This window comes from Simochromis diagramma, unplaced genomic scaffold, assembly GCF_900408965.1.
Source record: "Simochromis diagramma unplaced genomic scaffold, fSimDia1.1 OVJJ01000483.1, whole genome shotgun sequence".
NCBI classification, from domain to species: Eukaryota; Metazoa; Chordata; class Actinopteri; order Cichliformes; family Cichlidae; genus Simochromis; species Simochromis diagramma.
This window is the reverse complement of record NW_024386835.1, coordinates 1,695,061-1,708,259: the sequence shown is the minus strand read 5'-3', so window position 1 is coordinate 1,708,259 and position 13,199 is coordinate 1,695,061. Positions and strand designations below refer to the sequence as shown.

General features: G+C 38.6%; 1 non-coding gene across 1 annotated transcript; it reads right to left on the bottom strand.

The window, feature by feature from the left end:
* Positions 1 to 11,346: 11,346 nt before the first annotated feature.
* Positions 11,347 to 11,419, bottom strand: trnaf-gaa. The gene has a single exon. It is a non-coding gene; the product is annotated as a tRNA-Phe (tRNA).
* Positions 11,420 to 13,199: the final 1,780 nt, after the last annotated feature.

Genomic DNA, 13,199 nt, shown 5'->3' with positions numbered 1-13,199 from the left:
CAAAAAAAATCATATAGATGCCAAATGAATGCTAATATTAACATGTAAATAGGGTTACAGTTTAAATTTGTGCCACTCTGTTGCTTCCCAGCCTTCTATGCCTGCACTGTTACCAGTGCTCACATAAAAGAAAGAAAACACTGACTTGTTTGGTAATGGTGGAGCAGGACTACCCACTTTAAAGCAGACAGTGGATGTTATTGCCAGTTCTACCAGCCTGTTGTCTATAAAAGAAAAAGGCAGCTGATAGTGAACCTGTCCAAAAAGCTGAGCATCAGGAGGGGGATAAACATTCCTCACACTGTGGCCTTTATAACCTAATAATGCAACACAGGTAGGTTACACTCATCTACAGAGAGAAAATTGATTTAATATTATTTCTGATTGCAAAGATTTGTAATCTACTTCTTATTAGATGGCATCTTATTCTTATTTTAAGTAAACTAGATTTCAGGGCACAGTGTTGAAAGCTTTGATCCAGTCTGCAGTAGTGTATCCTGCAACATAAACTGGAGCTCAGTGGAATATAAAACCAGTCCATATTGGATTAGAAATGTCAAGGCAACTATTTGGCAAACAGCTAAGCTAGCATCACATTAACTGAAAGTTAATTAATAAAGTTTGACATACATGAGATCTATCCAGGAAAACAAATACGCACCAGTGCGGATGTGTATGTATGTATGTTTGAGAAAAACCAGCCACTCCTCCTGAGTCATCCTATCATTTGCTGCTCTTTTTCTGTCACTTTCTGATGCCAAAGGAAACTGGACCCAGTGAGCCTCAGTGACAGGAGAAGTTTTATGAGAATCCTGAGAGGTTTGGGACCTGGGCCAGTCTAGGCCACTGCCACAGATGCCAATCATCTGTCCTTGTATGTAAAAAGTCTGGGACACTGTCAAAACAACTACAAAAGAATGGAAGAGTGGAATGAAACTCTAGTTTAATAAGTAAGCAGTAAGAAACTCACATGTTAATTCATACTAACTTAAGAACAAATCCCTATGTTAGCCCTTTATATACACGGCATATACCATCATTGACATCACCATCTCCTCTAAGCTTCTAATATTATAAAGTGTATTCTTTTCAGTGATGGCTCTACAGCAATGTTATCTTAAGCCCTGGCCTATGTACAGTCCTTTCAGCCTGTCTGACTCAATTTGTCCCATGTAATAATCGCAGGGTTGCATAACACTGACCCGCAAGCCCATCATCACAACTACGAGCGGTAAATCCCAGAGATCAAGAAAGGGTCCAGACAAAAGGAGGACAAAAAGAACAATGAAGAGATAGGATGAAACAGAAGAAGTCATGGATGTAAAGCCGTTTGACTGGCAGGCAGCAAAGGGCATTTGGCTCTATTCCCTGAGCACACAGACAGCTGAGAACATTGTGCTCAGACGAAGGGCACTGCCAGAAAAGATAGCAGCTTACACTGTGAAAACAAATGTCAACACAAACTCTCAGTGAACAGCGTTCCCAGTTACCATTTGCTGTCAGGAACACTAAAGTGACAAGGCTTAAGGAAATAAGTCAAGTGGTAATTATGCCGACAGGTAATACACTGCTGGGATAATGAAATGAGCTGCTTGAGGAGTCAAGAGATTCTCTAAGCTAATCCGTATTTCCCACCTATTCTCCCTGATTGGGTGCATAGTCTTCATAAAAAGCTCTGCCAAAAAAAGCGCTGGGAACTGGGACAAGTTCTCCCAAGGTGTAAGAAAAAGTATGTGAGAAAAATTAGAAATGAGATGGAAAGTTTTACTAAAGCTTCACATGAAGGAATGAAAGACTGGTAAATTAGTGGCTGTGCAGGAGAACATTTTCTGTTAATGAGAACAGCTTAAATATAGCTGCAGAGGAAGAGGAAGTTGAGACAGAATCCCCCAGAGTTTCCAGTCAGCATGTTTTTCATCCGTGGTCCTGATGATGAACTTACGTATATGTCCACAGTATACCATGTTAGACTTGGAGCAGGACATGGGGATCTTGCACTGATTTGTGTTATGAATGTAACAAATGATCCACATGCAATAATTTTCAGTAGCCCTAACACAATCTCTGTGCCTGTGTTCACTAAATAAAGGATCTGAATGGAGGTGCAGATTTGTAGCACAAACAGAGATTAAGACTGTCGGGGTCATTTTATGCTGTCAAAAATTCCAATCCATTACATCATAACTGCTTTTTAGATAGTTAAATAATGTCTGAAGCCCTTGCCAACGACGCCTCTCTGATGTGAGAAAGTAGCAATTTCAGTAGCTTTCCACTGCAAGCAGAGATTTATCAAATGTGTGGAGGTGAGAAAGTGAGAGTGGTTTGGCTTTTTATCTACATCTTCATTCTGTTTATGCCACTCCTTCCTCCCATTGAGCACACTCAGACCCACATAAGCCAGTGAGTGCTACTCAGACCTTCTCTTGCATAAGTGAGATGTCAGGTTTTCAGCCCGTAGTCAACACCCAGCTTTGTTTTGCTTTAATCACGTCAAGACACTTAAGCCAAGCTTGTTGCATTTAATTATTTTATTCATATAAATGTCTTTGAAGTGTTGATGTTTTTTTTTCCATGGGTGTGCGTGATTATCCCGTCTAAGTAGAACTTAGCTGACGAGGAAATTTCAGAAGTATCACCACAAGGAGCAAATGTAAGCACAAGCCAAGGGTCAGGGATACTGCTAACATGCCTCCACAGAGATCCTTTGCCTTACATAACGTCCAGTGAATGTTAGTGCTGCACAGTTTGTGACAGATGCACTGAGAAAGATCCTTGATTTTTTTTTTCTTCACAGCCTTGGCTTAGAAAAGAAGAATGAAAATAGCGCTCTGGCAGTGGCTCAGTAATTTTCTGTTCTTTCTACTATGGAGCAATGGAGGATGAGAGATTTTGTGAATAGAATAATTATGTGTAAGACATGTCAGACTGCCTAAATCTAAATACCTGAAGATGATTCTTATGAGAGGGGACTAAAATTAAGAGTAGTTCTAATGGTTATCATACTATATACACAGACAAAAGCGTTTTACAGTAATATTCCATCACATTACATACCTGATGCTAATCCAGACTGGGAGTTATTTCACTTGTCAGCTCCTCTCTCATTGTTCTTAAATAAAGGCATTTTGCTGGGAGATGCTTTTAACAGAGAAATTTGTTTTTCCATTCTCCATCACCTCCAGCGTAATGCTAACTACTGTTAGCTTGCCTGCAAACACAGATGAATTGCCAGCTGCCTAAAATCACAAAACTAGTTTCAGCTAATTCTCCGAATGGATGGTGTTACATGTTAATTAGCTTCTAACTGGCTTCTTTGTGCAAAATATTTTAAAGTTACAAAGTAACCAATGAAAGATTCACACTTTTCATTGCTCAGTAGCTACCCCTCAGCGTGCTTACTTGCTAACAGCTTCTGTGTGATGGTCTGGCACTGATCCCGCTTGATAACAGTAATGCTAACAAGATATCTAATATGAAACCTGATCAGTTTTTCTTTTTTGTATCGATATGCAGTATATGTCGGTGGTTTTTTTTGTATGCTGTATATGCTGGTTGTTCATTGACCTAAGCTAACATTAGTTTGAAACACTGTTGCAAGGCAGTAAACAAGAGCTAGATAGACATATATCTGTCAAGTCTGTAGATCTCTTTAAAGACATATGCAAATGTTCAGTTTTGTATGTCTGAGTTCTTTCATAATAATTAAATTAAATATACAATTGTTGGAGCCAATCCAACTAAAACTATAAATGTGTCTGTTTCATCTACCCACCCTGTGACAAGAAAAGCTCAGAATATATTTATAGCGAGCTTAAAATTACAACTCTATGCCCTGGGTACTTTTTTTTTGGAGTTGTACTGTAGCTGTAATGGTACAGATGTTTGGTGATATTGCATGTCATTGTGTGCCAGGACTCCTCAGGGAGTACGTGTTTCATTTGTTCATCCTAACCCCTTCACTGTGTGTCCTGAGATCCTGGAATGTGGTAATGCAACACTACACAATCTCTTTGTGTAGACTCAACCAGCTGCTTAACACTTCAGGGCACCTTACACAGTTAACGATCCTGTGTAGGACAACGTGTGTTTCTGCCAGTGAGTGGAAGATAAAATGAGTTCAGAGAGATAATTATACCAACCCTATGGGCTCTTTTGATGCTCTCAAGAGAAACTGTAAGAATAGAATAGAATGATCTCATCACAACCTCGACCTCATTTATTTTCCATCACGTGCGAAAGACGAGAGGACCTCGAGGGTGTTACAATTATCCCACTACTTGGGGTGCCCGTGCTGTCAAGTAGTGATCTTAGCACCAATCTACTTTCAAAGAGACTGGATCGACGTGTAGTCTGCAGTCATCACAGTTGGAATATATTGTGAAGGAGATTAATTTCACTGGATGGAAGTTATATGGAGGACATTCTCTTAACCTATAATAGACGCACAAAATCTAATAATGTTTACTGCAAGAAGAAGTATAAATGAAATATTCGGACTCGACCTAATATTGCGAACTTGTATAGTTTCTTTTTTTGTGTTTAATGAGCCAAGCTTAGCAAACTCCCAGCCAAGTGTCTGCTCCTTTCCCTGCCTCTAGAAAATGTCTGATCTGTGTAAACAGCGGGAAGGGCCGGATTACGCACGACATTAGGTCTACATAAATGCATGTAGAGAGAGGGATGATTGGTAGGCTTGCGAAGATGCGGTTGCTTCACCTGGTGTTTAGAAAAGCTTGCTTCTGCTGAGCTGACAGTCCTGCCACACTGTGACCCAGCAAAGACAATGCCAAATGATGGCCCTGACTCCCTGATGGCCGGAGGTTTTTAAGAGATGACATCCCTGTCTCTGCAAATCCTGCAAACATCACAGTTGGAGCATCATTGGGGTGCGATTATACCAGATTCCCTATCATCAGAGGACTTATAGGAATAATCACCTTGCTGTCAGATGATATATGAGGGTTTTGAATATAATTTTCTTTTTGCTGGAGTCAGGGCTGAGTAAGACTATCTTACAAAGACGTGCACATGTGCCAACGCCCTTGATGTGTTTCCTCTCGATCTGAGCAACAGGGCACAGGTAGAGAAGAACACGTCGATCACGACAGCAGTCACCCCCAGAGCATTGCAACACTAATTGTGGAAGCACTCCTTTAATGTTCATTCCCATTCTATAAATAAAGATTTTCCAATGCACTAGTCAATGGGAATTCTTACCCTGATATAGAAGAGTCACTCCCGCTGTGGTATGTGTCTCACTGGATTGCATTACACTGTTTTCCATCAACAGCTAAGAGAACGGTGAGAAAAGGGGACAACCTGTAAATAATAATATCAAAGGACACCTCCGTACAGTCAAAACAGACACAAAGTTACCTCATACTTATATTTGCTCTGCAAACATGCATGGCAGGAGTTTGACCTAATGTTCTGTACCTTTCTAGTTTTAGCTCAAGGTTTGTCTATGGCATTCCTACAATTTACATTTTTTTAAGATGAATTACATCTAAGTCAGAAAAACGATAGAAAGCAAAGGAAATTAAAAAATAAAGACAAGGACGCCTTCTTTTTGTTTAATCTGATAGATATTGCTTCTGTTTTGTTTTAAGAAGAATACACTTACATGTCAAATATAACAACAGCTTTCACTCTGTTGACCTTTAATACAAGTCTATTATGGAAACAATCAGTGGACTTTCTGTTTTTTTCCCTGCTTCAGTGATATGCTTGGAAATATAAAGCATGATTACAAACAGGTCTTCTGGTGATACATCGGAAACAGCTGCACTTACCAACAACTATCCCACTTATTTCTTTATTTAGTGTTTTTTTCATTGACAGGGTGTGGTTGAATTGGATGAATGTTACTTTCTAACATCCCTTCTTAGAAAATGAAACATAGAGCAAAATGAAAGGGAGTGTTTACTGCATGCATCGGTGGTCTAGTTTTGTTTTTAGTTTTCCCTTGTGTCTCCAGGTGTTTTCCTTTCCCCTCCTTCATTCTCTGTCTTCCCGTTTCCCAGTCTGTCTGAGTCACCCCTTGTCAGGGTGCCTGTTTCATTATTCATTATTCCCATGTGTGGGTGTGTGTGTGGGTGTGTGTGGGTGTGTGTGTGTTGGGGGTGGGGGCAGTTACTCTGTTTTGGGTTTCGATTTTTTTTGTTGTTGCCTGTTTGTGTTTTCTTCTTAAGTCACCCTTTGCACTGAATTTAACACTGAGGTGGAAGATTTCTGTCACAAAGAAATTAACAGGCATGTGATAACTTGAACATACACAAGTTGAAAAATAAATAGATGAACACACATTTAAAAAATGTGTGTCTCTTTAACAATGAACTGCATACATCTCATGTCAGCCCCAAAGGAAACAGCTACCCACAAGGTATTTTCAACAATACCACATAAAAATATACACTACTATTACATTAGAAACACATGATATGGGCCACAGTGGCTGTTAGATGCCATTAACAACTTTAACAGCCAGATGAGTTTAATGTTTACTTGGCTTGTTTTTTCTCTATATGGAATTGTTACCGTGGCACCATTATAATAGCAGACCCAGGGGTTGAAGTGGGACAATCCAGGCATTCGGTCCCCTTCAAATAATGAGCAATTAATCTGATAGGCAGGTGAATGCATATTTCTGTTCAATTATTCATTTTTGGTGTGATGCAGCCTGGAAGTGACTCCAGTAATGACACGAAGATCATCCTTGCATATGGACTGCGTGGACTCTCGATACGTGCTTTTTTTCTTCTCACCTCTGTGATGCGTTAATGGTGCAGATGTAAAGTTGTGGTCATACTACTTTGGTATATGACCACGAGCATAAACAATTACATTTTTAAATGCAGCTTTTCAAGCAACTCAAAAAATATCAGCAAAGACTCAAACTGTCCCTGAAGAGTTTGTCATAAAATGTGTCTGCTAGCTAAAGGTGCACACACTTCATTTAACGGGGGAGAAAAAGAAGTTCAATACTGACAGAGATAGAAAGATGTAAGAAAGAAAGGCCACGGGTGGAAGAAGAGAGATTGTTTTCAAAGCAGGTGAAATTTGGTAAACTGGAAATTTAAATCTTACTGTCCTAATTTACTTTAAAGTTTTCAAATCGGATCTATAGACGATGTGTTGCTGTTATGTTATGTTATGTTTTTGTGAAACTAATTGCAGTATACAAATGGGTAGAAAATATGATGTGATTTGATTCACTCAATGAATTTGACATTTTATGCCAGCCTTACAGTATCTAGGTTGTAAAATCAGCCATACAGCTCATGAAACATCTGCTTATATCTAGTTGAACTCAGGTAGTTAAATCCACAAAGCACGGGTCAGCTGAAATAAATTACTATTTGACTTTTTTCTAAGTGATCCTTTTCCCCCTGTTGAACGTTACAACCGATCGTAAGGTTCCTCAACCTGCCAAATCCCAGGTGTTAGATAATATGTATTAAAGTCTCAAGGTGGATAAGAAAACCCATCACACAACCTGTTGCTTTTGCTTTTGTTGTGATAATGGCAATTTTGCATTTGTGGTAACATGAAACAGCTGCTGACTATCTGGAGCAGGTGAGACTTGAACAGGTAGAGACAGGAAGTCAGACTGGCTTTTGTGCATTTGGCTCCATGTCTGTAACTAATAGACAGGCCAGTGTCTGTGCTCAATGATAATGTGTTGAAAGTAACAATATCAGTGACTGCCTCTTTTTGAGTGTCTGTTTTTCCACTTTCTCAGAGGTCAGTCTCTGTGTTACTCTGGGTTAGAAGTCTGATTTCTTACCCAGTGACTTTGTCATTTCTCTTTTTCAAAGGATCTGAGGTCTGGAAAGAGGAAGCACACTGTGGGAGTGGACTGGGTAAGTACAGGAAGTTAGCAAAACAAAGCACTCATCCTGTCCTCTGCCTGCAGTGCTGACATTGAAATTCAACACAAATGCTGAGTAAACATTTAGATTTTTTTTTATAGGCGGAAACGCACGAGTGCAGCGAATAAGGATTCCCAACTGCTTTCATTCCGGTCACCTCTGGGCCAGACTTTTAAAAACTGAACACACTCCATGTCTTTTTCACACAAGACAGTAGAATCAAATCACAATCTAACAGTTTAAGGTGCTGCAGTGTGTTTTGCTTGCCTTTCACTGCTTACTGGGTCATTTCAAAGAAAGTGGCTTATAGTCCAATTTAATGAGTTACCCTGCAGTGACATGTCCAAAGGTCTTCAGTGAGAAAGGCTAAAGCTGAGTCAGAAATTTCTACATAATACAGTACACATCAAGAGTTTATTTTGTTGTTAATATGTAATGACTAATCTGACTAACACATCCACAAGCACACAGACACACACTCACACTTCTACCTGACCATAATTGTCCATAAAGGGTTGAAAAGGGGTGAGTTGCACAATTTCTGAGTCATCAGTTTGTTCAGTGTGTTATTAAACTCGCAAAAGATTTGCATCCTTGGTCAATACAACGCTGAGGTAAATATGGGTTAGGATACCACTAAACATGTAGTATATCTTTCTTTTTTTCAGACTGCTCAGGAAGAGCATGGTTTAGCATAAATACCTTTTTTTTTAACCCGGGCACTTCCTTGTTATATAATGCTCTGTTATATAATAACACTAAAGTTAAATGTTAAAACGCAAACCACTTAACTATTTCCCCCAAAATTCATATGATGCCCTTTTTTGTATCTGTATATCAGAAAAGTGTTGACTTAAACTTTTCAGTTCAGTTCACTAGAGTTTTATTTATATAGTGCCAAGTAACAACAACAGTCATCTCAGGGCAATTTATACGGCAAGTTAAAAACCATATAGCATTAGAGAGAAAACACAAACAATTTGATGACCTTCTATCAGCAAGCGCTTGGCAAAAGTGGGAAGGAAAAACTCCCTTTTACCAGAAAAAAAACATCTGGCAAAACCAGTGTAAACAAACAAATACATTCACACAATCCATAAAGAAAATCTGATTTTAATAGTTCATATTCACTGTTAACTTTTTGAAAATGGAAAAAACAATCCTGTAAGCTGGTAAACCTGTTACAAAACATGTTCTGCAAATCAAAATCAAGTACAAACATGAACTCTCTTTTTTTCTTCATGAGCACACAGACACGTGTATTAACAAAAAAAAAAAAAAAAAAAAAAAAACCCCACAAAAAAGCATTCCTATGTCATGTTTACAGAGCACTGGGTTCAGAGTTTTAAGGGAAAAGTGTGTATAAATAAACTAGCAAAGAAACAAAACCAGTTGAAGCTGAAACGGAGGTGAATAAGTTTAGACTTTGATAGAGCCATTTTTACTGTGTACAAAGGTCAGAAACATGTGGTAGATGGAGAGGAGGCAGTGACAGGAAGCAGGTGCCCAGGGTGTGTGTTTACACTTTTTTAAATGTACCAGAAAGGTGAACTCTTTATTTTTAGGAAAATAAAGAGAGAGGGGAGGCCTACAAATTGTAGGAAAGAAGTAAAGGATTCTGTGTGTAGGATATTGTAGGTTTTCCAAGGATTGCCTGATCCTAAATATATGGACATGGTGACTGTGAGAGCTGTCTTTAAGTGATACCTTCATGCACACAGATTAAAAGCTTTTTATCTGGATCCCATTTGAAAACCCAAAATAAGAAACAGTGAAAATGATAAACAAAAGTGACAGAGATCACTACTGTGTTGAAATACTGAAACAAAAAAATGAGTGGCAGTAAATTCCAGGTATTTAACGTGTAAAGTGATGTCACAGAAGTCACGTGAGCGACTTTCTTTGCATATAGCTGCTGATAACGGCGCACCTTTATACCCTCGACGAGATAACAGGTCCACAGTGTAAGGAGCTGCGTTGGCATGGTCCTATTTCTTCATTGTGCGAGATGAAAGATGAAATATCCAGTTTCAGAAATTTCTGAAGACCACACAGATCCTAGTTACTGAGGAAAGACTGAACACTTTTAAAACTTTTTACAGACAAGGTAACTGGCTGCACGGAGGTCGGTACATGATCCAAAAAACTAAAAGAAGAAGAAGAAGAAAAAAATAGGATGTGTCCATGCACTAAAATCTGTAGACCAAATCTGTAACTTTTTTTAAACTGTCTGTCATGCCATGCTTTTTTTGTTGTTTCTACATTTAGATTGAATTGTACTGCAGAAAAATTCATGATCAGCTTAACCCAAAAATGATTCCCACCTCCTGTTCGTCAAATGAATTGTTCTCCATGCACTGAATGAGTAATGCAGGGATGTGAATATACTATTACATCAATGCATTCCACCAATAGATCCTCAAACACCCTGTACTATGACAAGTTTTATGCCTACCTCTAAAAATATGTCTTTTCTTTCCTTCTTTAATATCCTGTCTTCATGCTTTGCTGTTGAATGGTTGCATACATAAATTCTACATTACCTTGAAAACAATAAATTGTAAGACAGAAATAAGAGATGCTATAATATATATTCTTTGTAGCTGGCCTTTATAGCTCACACCACAAGAAATTTGAAGAAATTTAAGTAAACTTAGTGCCTAAACTGTTGCTTTAAAGCAGACACATTATTCTACAAACTATCTATATGTAGACAGGATGGATAATATTAATTAAAGTTAAGTACACGGGCTTTTCCAGATTCTGAATATTCCCAGGAATGCTGGAAATGAATTACTGTTAATCGAAACAAGTCTGTTATTTGAATGAAATTATCTTTTTTGGCGATAAGCGCCTGTACGCCCCTTGTTTACTGCTCTTTATGAGTTTGAAACTTGCTAAACTAACTGTTAATTGCTTTGAGCTCTGCAAGTAAACACTATGATGTTGAGTGATTTGATGACCAAGATCGCCCTCTAGTGGAAATATCTGCGAATTGCAGTGCTGCTGATTTGCGTCGATGCCTAAACATTAGATTTCATTTGTCGGTCGACACAGGACAGAACAAACCCATGCAGCTGGCACATGAAAAAGGTGTTCAGATACTAAGATCGTACACTTTTATGTGTTAATTTATGACTTGTTAGTATAATTAAATGCTCTAAAACTACTGAATATTATTCAGTTAAAAAATGATCCAAACCATAAAACAATGCATATTTGTGAAACCTAATATGCTTAAAATAAACAATTTAAACATTTTTATAAAGCTGTGTAGGAGTGAATATGGCATGTGGCTCTTTTGTATTTTTTATGTCGATGAAATGAAAGTTGTTGCTAATACTTAAATATATGCTATGTCATGTTAGGCAAAACGTTACATGATCCACTTTTAGTGGATGCTCATATTTAAATTAAAGTCCTATTAAATAACGCACTGAATGGTCAAAAAGAGGTAAAAAGTCAACACCATTACTGCCGAAACCCGGGATCGAACCAGGGACCTTTAGATCTTCAGTCTAACGCTCTCCCAACTGAGCTATTTCGGCGGTATGAGCTGCAACGTCGTAAATCTATAGCAAATGGTTCTTACCTATGTGATATGTATGAAGTAAATATGTTCGTATGTGAACTTCGTATTCTCTCCCAACAGCTGATAGTTGACGTAAGTAGATAGAGCCATAAAGCTATCTAGAGGACTCAGGTAACGGTAGAATTTCCCTTCAAGCCGCTAGACGTCATAGTCCTGAGCCACAGGGAGCCATAAAGCAGTACGAAAATAAAGGTTTTAATAATACCGCCACTGCTATTACAAAGACAGTGAAAAGAACGAAAAACGACGGAAAAGTTTCAGATAATGTTGCATTTCAGCTGTGATCAGTTACAATTGTTCCAACGTTTGGACACAAGATGGCGCCATTGGCGACCATAACATGCTGTTCCCGTTCATTATTATTATTATTATTATTATTATTATTATTATTATTACTGTTGTTGTTGTTGTTGTTGTTGTTGCTGTTGCTGCTATGCTGTCTATGGCTCGTGATAAAAATAGCTTCAAAATAAAACTGATATCCAGCATCGTAATGAGCTTATTCTGTTCATTTTGTTGGTCAAATCACCATAGACTAGATGCATCAATTTGGGACTCTACTTCAATCAGGCCAAATAGATTTTTATTTACCTCAGACTGCTCAGCTGGGATGGGGTGGGATTTATATGAAATGAAGGCAATAAAAATAGTACATATTTACTAGGGAAAAAATAAATATATTTAACAAAATAATTGCAGCATATTTTACGTTTACTAGCATGCTGTATTCCAATGCTCTGACATAGCACTGGATTATTTTTCTGCAATTTGTCCTTCACTGTCTTTTTTCTTCTAAAGCCCACATTTCTTCATTCTTAAAGTGCTCCTGATACACATCCTACCAGATATTAATTACATTTACTCTTACACACATTAAAGAAGGCCTTTAGAAAAACTGTGTGAGACTTTGTCATAAAATTGTAGTCTGAAGCAGTATTATGGGACTCCTCTTGGCCTAAAGTAGAAAACCATAAAGCCTGCTAATCTTATCGTTCTACACTTCTCTTTTTTTCTAACAGGGTTCTGCAGTGATGCAGTGCTGTCCCTTTATTAGTCATACAATATCACAATGCCAGTTTCTCTGCCTCCCGTCCCCTCTCTGTTTTCCCCCTAATCTCCCCTCCATTCTGCCTCTCATTCTCTCTCAATCTCTCTCTCCCATTTTTGTCCCTCTGTCATCCCTCAAGGTGACTTTCCTCCCTTCACAGACACTGCAGCTGTTCCTCGCTTTTGTTCTTGAAGACCTGAGTGTGGATAAGAGATGAGAGAGATGCAGACCGGCAGAATAAAGAGAAGGAGAGCCAAAGAAGAAAATGGAAGTGCGAAAGAGGAGGGGGACTGATGAGATTATCAAGCAGGATGGAGGAATGTACAGTTTTGACTCACTGCTCAAATCAGTAAGGCAACAAACACAAGTGCATGCGTGACGCGCGCAGACCAATTTGTTCTGGTAAAATTAAAAATGAAGTGTCAACATCAAGCGGTTGAGCCGCCTTGACAGATGCTTACCTGAATAACAGGTTTCATCTTCATTATTATTGGATATTAGCACAGTTGTCACATCAGAGTGATGCATAGTGAGGGTTCACTACAGTCAGCACTAAATACTGCAAGTATCTGGGACGGAGTTTCTAAATTTAGGAATCAGAGAAACAGGGAGCGGAAACAGGAGATGTCGAAAGGAAGGAACAGCTGGGGAAAAAGAGACAGATTTGGGTAGTGGGGTCCAGAGAAAA